Source organism: Leuresthes tenuis, unplaced genomic scaffold (assembly GCF_036924035.1).
Source record: "Leuresthes tenuis unplaced genomic scaffold, fLeuTen1.0.hap1 SCAF_18, whole genome shotgun sequence".
Taxonomy (NCBI): domain Eukaryota; kingdom Metazoa; phylum Chordata; class Actinopteri; order Atheriniformes; family Atherinopsidae; genus Leuresthes; species Leuresthes tenuis.
In genome coordinates this window covers 24,146,411-24,154,287 of record NW_027325372.1, presented here as the reverse complement: position 1 = coordinate 24,154,287, position 7,877 = coordinate 24,146,411, and positions in this window count along the sequence as shown.

Sequence of the window (7,877 nt, the reverse complement as noted above, 5' to 3'; positions counted from 1 at the left end):
CTTTTCTTGTTCTTCAGAACTCTTAAAAGCAAGGCTAAAATAACACCTACTGCATGCTGCTAGTTACCTTGGGACATGTTGTGCCTTTGTCTTGTCGTGAGTAATCAGCATATGTGAAGTACAACAACCGCATGTATACCAAATACACACACGCTCTCAGAAAGCCTCAACAACACGTCTTTAAGTCCACCTCCACACTATTCTAGTCCTGTTTTCTATCTTACATTGCCACTTTTCTTTTCTGATACCACTGCATGTACACACACACACAAAGTTCCCTTTTTTTAAAATTTTAAATGTGAAGTCCTCCGCGTTTGATAACATTTTATCTCCTGCATTTAGATGAGCGAATGTGCGACAGACAAGCCTCGGCTCTTTGCAAAAACCTTCATCTTTCCTCGCTCATCAATTTGTTTCTGAGCTTTTGCTTCCTACAAGAGCAGTCATCAATTTATGAAAATGTTCAGCTCTTGGGACTCGACTCCTCTCCTCTCTCTGCTGCTCTCGCCCCCTCAGTCCTTGAAGTCTATATCCAAAGTTACTGTCCATCACCACAAACGGCACCTCCTCACTGCCTCTTCATGTCCTCGGGCTCTTTAAACTGCTCTTATACTGTGGTGTGTGCCTCATTTATTCGTGCATGCATCCTTCCCAGGGAGCTTTATTTGTCATTTATTTTAGCCCGCTCCGTGCACTTTTGGAGACAGATGCTTCCCCCCTAAATGGCCAGATTGACAGTGATAGATAACTGCATCTGTTAATTCTAAAACACAAACATGTACTCAATGTCCCGAGGAACTTCAACATTTACATCCCTGATGCTCGGTTCTGTGCAAGGATGCAATTCTACAACAGTACGGTTACTTTATACAAATTAGCACCATTTAATAGCAAAAACAACAAAATGTTTACCACTTCTCGGTTGTCTACCCAATGACTTTGAATGGTATTCAACGTTGACACAGGGTCGTTATCAGTTAAAGAACCAGAACGTTATTTAAAGTCTGAAATAAAAGCTTTTAAACACTTTTTTAACATGTTCTTAATATGTCTTTTATGTGCCACAAGACATATTTCAAGCATAATCAGTCTCCAGTGCTATGGTTGAGGATTTCTGTTCTAAAAATCTCAGAAAGGCAAGGCCAGACAGCTGGAATGTTCTATGTAGACTGTTTGGAGGAACCAGTGCCAACCACCTTACGGGGTGGAGCTGTAAAGCTGTAAAGCTGTGAAGAAACAGAAACAGAAAAGATAGAATTGTTGAAATGATGATTGGTGAATAAATGAGTATTATGAGAATTCCTTTGACTCTCTCATTCAAAGATGTATGGCTGAATTTATTTTTCCTTTTTACTGGGCTTTATTGAACATACATATAGTCCTAACACATTGGAAATATGAATATAAAGCTAATTTACATCTCATTAGAGTTCTTAATTCTCAGCAGAGACAGGAAAAGCTTGCGTCAGCTGCTGGCCACTAGAGATGTAGGTTTGGCCAGATTACCATATTCACAGAATTCCTTTTACTGAACGAGGAAGAAGAGCTAGAGTCATATCCCAAAGAATTTTAAAGGTAGGGGAGGCATTTCTCCTGTCCAAAGCATCAAAATGTGCAATTTGGAGGTTCACAGATGGGTTTTTAGAAGATTTAGAACTGCCGGAATGGGACTTTAAAAACATAGGAGTAGGCTGAGTAGGCGGAAAAATGACATGCAAAACAACAATAGAATGGTTGAAATGATTTATGATGATGTGAGGCAGCAGCAGGTTTCAACAACACAGTTGCTGGCTGTCTCACAGTGAGATAGCAGGATGTAGATGGACTGTTTCCCTGACAGACAAGTTGACAATCCAGCTTCAGCAGTGCAGCAGTCTCCACTATCTGGCCATGGAGTTAACACCTCTGTCCACCAGCTGAGCTCCTATCTTCGCTCATGGGGGCCATCTTCTTTCCCCGTGAGAGAGGGAGCTGTACCCTAGGCCCAAAATCAGACAAATTTGGCAGTTCTCACTATCAGTCATTTAAACACACAGTCTCCAGTCTTCAGAGGCAGATATGCATTCAAGCAAGGCTGTGTTCGGGATGATTCAGTAGCGTCAATAAGGCCCATCAACAGCTCAGCTTCTTGACTATTTAGTTTCAGTAGTGTCTGATTCAAAGCTTGATATGAAACGATGCTGCCAGCTGGCCAACAGTAAAACCAAGCAGTAAGCATCTGGATGTGGGTGTTGTGACTGTACGTGAACAATGTTAGTTTTTGAGGGTTTGCTTCTGTTCCTTTTTCAGTTTAATTTCAACTTCTTCATTTCTAATTTCCTCAAGAGGATTTTTGTCTTGATGATGTAAATAAGTGTTAGCCCGATTTTTTCATTGGAAGCCCAAGAACAAGCTGGAGAAATCGTTTATTAAAAAAGTATTTATTAGTGGTCACAAGTAGAGTATATTGCAGCGCTGGACTCGGAGTGCCAGAGCTCCCGCAGGAAATCCGTCAGGCCGAGCCCCGTTATCCGGAAACATGTCATATTTATATTCAGCTTTATCTCACAGAAGTTGTTTTCACACTTGTCAGAGTATAATTGGCCAGTTTTGAGTGGCATGCTCAGGCCAGCTGCTGTCCTTGTTGTGTTCTTTGGATGTGATAAACAATGTGTGTGTATGTGTGAGTGCTGTTTTAGGTGTCTAATGTACCAGACCTATCTGCCCTAATAGAGATGTTTTGTCTCACCCAGTTGTTTATGTCCTTCTAAGGTCTTGGACCATTTAGGTCATCTGTTGTGCAGTATGAGCAAAGTGGAAAAGTACCAGCTAGGAACATAGGTTATTTAGTAAAATACAGAATATGAATTTATAATGTCTAAGATCAAAGCCAATTATAACATAAGAATGACTTACCTTGGTAAACATGAATATAAAAAGCTACCAGGTGAGTTTGAAGGTTTATTGGATGCTGACATACTGCAAAATATCTGTTCTATTATGATATATATTAACGTGACTACCGTGATTTGACTCGAGAAGCAAAATCATCAGCCTTTTGACTCAACTCTTACATTGGAGACATGAATCCAAAAAGAAAATTGTGACAAACTCTTCTTGTCTTTTGTGTTGTTGGATCATACGGTCATGACATAATTTACACCCTCATCTCAGCTCATTAAAAAGGTAAACAGACTTTGTCAGGTGTCAAAATGAGACAAATACAGCCTCAGATGATGACAAACACATGGCATACAACACAGAATCATTATCGATTCATCAAAACCTAAGCCATCAAGCAGTCTGAGAAATGAAGTCCATCCTTACTGCTTCCATAGAATTTAAGCACAGAGGTGCTGCTAACCAGATGCTCTTAATTCATTTATCAGGTGTGTGTTAGCACAGGTTTTAAAGATGCAATTGTCGCTGCCCATCAATCTGGGAAAGATTACAAAGTCATCTCCAAAAACATTGGAGTCCATCATTTTACAGTGAGAAACATTATTTACAAGTGGACAACGTTCGAGGCGGTTGCCGGGACTGAACTTGTAGTAAGGTCACTTCAAGGTCAGACTGTGGAACAATCAGAGAAAAGGCAAAAAACCCAGGAGCTACATCTCAGACTCTTCGAGCCTCAGTTAGCATGTTAAATGTTGAAGTGTATGCCAATACAGTAGGACAAAGATTTAACAAAGATGGCTTGTTTGGAAGGGTTGAAGGAGAAAGCCTTTTTTATAACAAAGTTGGCCAAACTGCGGGATGCTGTCATCTCATCAAAGAAGGTCAAGTGTATCCCTTCCTAAAGAAAGAGCTGTAATAATTCAACTACTACTTATCGTGGCTGCTAGTTAGATACTTTTTGGTGTATGGATCTAACTGACTCGCTGTATGGATGGTCTGTATGAATTCTTGTTTATACTATTTTCCTGTTTGCTTTTGATTTTCTCAGCCATTGAATTCCACGGTTTAGCTTAACTGCTTCCTGTTGGATTGTTTACTAAAATGGTTTGTTTGGCTTCTTGGCTTTGGTTCCCTCCACACCTGTGTTCAATCAGTTAATTCATCCACACCTGGTTTTAGTTAGTTAGTCATCACTATTTTAGTTAATAAACTCATGATTGTAGCTGACACATCTAATGTGCTTGTGTTGGTATATGATTCTTTACTGTTCCTGTTATTCAATGTTTGCCTGTCCTCTGATAAACCTGGATTATTTCCACAAGTCTTGATTTTTGCTTTCTGCTGAATGTAACCGATGGCCTATCTTTGGTCCCTTCCTTTTTAGTAAACCTTGGAATTTGGTCTAACATCTGTGTATCACCAAGTCTTTCGACTGAGTTCCACAAACTCACTATACGTAGTGACTTTTTTAAATTAATTGTCTATGATGAAAAAAAACAAACAAAAACACTTGCCTTTTGGTGATCACGAGACTGTTAAACTATCCTATGTTATCATTTATAAAATAAAAAGGCAATCATGTTATGTGTGTGTAGTAATTATACATAAACAGTACTAAACGAAAAGTCTTAAGCCCCTCATTTCTTCATATTTTGCTTCCAAGCAGCCAGATTTCTTTGTAATCTTTTAAAGTGGTCTTGAGGAATAGTTCTCCAGGCTTTCTGAAGGTCTTTTTCACTCATTTTCATTCCAGCTCTTTTACCTGGCCCTTTTAAAGAGGCATGTTTTCTTCTTTGTGAAGTGGCTTAACTCGGTCCTATGAATCATTCCTTCATTAAAACGGCATTTAACTCAAGGAAGGAACGGATATTGCATCTTACTATCAGCCTGTCAAAAAGACAAAATTTGTTTTAATTTTTTATTTGAATCTACGAAAATTAGGAGCAAATGATGACACAGTCTGACTGACACAGAACAATAATTTTGCACCAAAAAGGGGATTCTTAAAGAGTTATTAGCCGAGAACTTGTCCAGGAAACTGGACAAGTGCCAGGACTAAAAAATATCTACAGCAGATGAACAGTATGTGAAAATAAAGTCCTTAGGAAGTAGGAAAATCCAGCAAAGACCTGAGAGATGCATCTGAACCTACAGCTGATCCATCTCCTGTTCACTGAAGCCTCATCAGAACTGCTCTCCATGGAAGGGTGGCTGTCAAGAAGCCATTTTTAAGGAAGGGAAACAGCGAGAAAAGGCTGAGGTATGTCTGGACTGCAAATACGTGGCAACAGGTCTTATGGAGAGTTGAATTCTTTCCAAAACTCTGGATCTCAACATTATTGAAGCAGTGTGGGACCATGTTGACAGAGAACGGAACAAAAGGCAGCCAACATCCAAAGAAGAGCTTTGGGACGTCCTTCAAGAAGCCTGGAGAACTATTCCTGAAGACTTCTTAAAGAAATGACAGAAAGCTTGTCTGAGAGGGTTCATGCTGCGTTGGAGAATAAAGGTGGTGATACCAAATATTGATCTTCAAGCTTGTTAGAATAGTACAAACATTGTTTTTTCTCGTATAGTGCATCTACATTTATGTTTGTACATGTTTCAATAAATCACTGCATCTATTTCCTGTTTTCCTGGTAATACATAAAGCAATGAGAAGTGGCTCAAGACTTTGGCACATTGAGGTACTTTTGTTGTATTCTATACAGTGTAGTGCAATTCTAAAATTCAGTATTGTTATATTTACAATTATAAGGTAGGTTTTCACAGCAAGGTGACAGCATCACAGCTTAAAGAGCTCATTTTTTATTAATTCCCCCTCGTAATGCTAAGCAATGTGGGATTCATGCCATTGTGGTCACACCTCCATGCCATACATCTTATTTGTCTTATAATTCAAACATTTGCCACAAAACGAATTTAAAGAAAGGCACAACCGCCATATTATACAGTTGGAACAGGGCCTGTGATAATCCAGGGCACAGTATAGAGCTGTCTCTCTTTAGGTAAAACCTGTAGTCATATCTTGATGTACAGTATAGATTTTACATCTGTAGTCAGCCTTACTGTTTGACTCTTCAAAGATGGAATCTGCTGTCTCTGCTTTGCTTTTATGAATAATGAATATCAACATTAGGATGTAAACAACGTCTTTGCTACCAAATTATGTATGCTAAAAACTGCTAAAAACACAAGATTAGTACTGAAGAACTCTCCTTGAACATTTATATTTAGACCCACAAATGGTAAAGCTCAGAGAACAGCAACATCTGGAGCGTTTTCTCTCCATTTTTACATCCAGAGTGAGAGGGCAATTTCATTGTCTCGGGACTACCAACGAAACTTCATTCTTAATTTCTTTTTATTCTTGACAACTCAGTGACACCTACCTCATCCTTCCCCGGGTGCACCTGGCATTCCTGTGATCTAGCAACCCTGAAAGGCAGCCTTTGAGGTTTTTGTTTTAGTGAATCACTTGCAACACTACATCGGTAAACCACACGACGGGAACCTAAATTAGGGGTGAAGACAGTCTGTAAAGACTTCTCCCATCGCTGCTTCTCCATAATTGGTGCTACAGACCGATACGATCGGTTTAAATCTTGTTTTGTTGGACTTTTAAGTGCTGCTTGTTCACTATATCCTTTGTTGTCATTTAAATCAAATCTGTAACCATTTTTTCCTTTTTCTTGGTTCGAAGATTAGATTTCGATTAGGCCCATTATAGATATCCAGAAATTAGAAAAGTACACTCAACAAGTTTTCAAAATACTAGCTGATGCCTTCTGACTGCTGAGGTATTTGTAAAGAGAGACTAGCAACAAATGATCACATTTAGGAAGCACAGCATTTAAAGGTGAACAATTATACCCCTTTTCCACCAGTTCACATAGGTCACAGGCACCTTAATGACGTGTCTGTGAAATCACTTGGTCAAATTCCTCACGATCAAGCACAGCAGCCCTCTCTGTACAGTGTCTGTAGCACTCTGCTCTGAGGCGGTTGGATTGTCGTGCCGCTGAAGCGGCTGCTAATGCTCACTCCGCCCCCCTCTTGACAACAGTTAAGCACGAGCACTGGTCATGGCTGCCCACACACTGCTCCAACCTGTATGTTTGAGCCAGAGTCAGACCCTGACAATGTAATATAACACAAGCTGCTGTATAAATAATTTATTTCAGCATCGTTTGTACCTGTATGAACTAGCGGTTAGCATTAGCTTGTGGTAATCGGACAAAAGGAACACAAAGCACACTTACATCGTCTGTCCTTTCCCCATGGACGGTCGGTATCGATCCCTCTTTTAGGATAAGTTTTTCTGCCAGTCCTGCATTGTACTGACCCAAATTGTGGAAGTTGTACGCATCCCGAATTCAAATATATTAGTGTAGAAGAGCTGGAAAAGTGATTTTTGCATAATATGTCCCCTTTAACACACTCTGATTGTTGAACATACAACTCCAAGCTGCATTTATTTAATTTAACAATAGCCATGAATTTGTAAATGAATGGGGGTTTATATCTGTAAAGCACTAGCAGACTCTACAAAAAGCCCTTTTTATTTCTGTGTCATCGTTACAGTGTGAAATCTACCGGCTAGCTTAAAAACAACAATTAGGAAGCTACTGACAAGCTAATTAGAGCTGGTTACATTCAATTTAAGCTTTAAATTAGGAAATGTTCAGCTAGATGTAGGAGACATCCTTCACCTGAGCTTTGTCAGATAGTTGACATGTTGTAATGGCTAATACGTTAGAAACATTAGCATTTAGTGGAGTTGTATTTGTCATGGTGCTAATATGCTAGCTTTTTATCAACTTCGTAGGGAGGCATTTTGTCATAGATTTATAAGTTGCTGGGGAATTCTACCATAGTGTTTGTAGGAGATGAACCAACTATGACATTGCCCACCATTTTGTGAACTGCTGCTTGAAACCTTGAGTTTACCATTGAGCCATGATCGCTTTCTTGGTTGCCTAGAGCCAGAAGTAGTC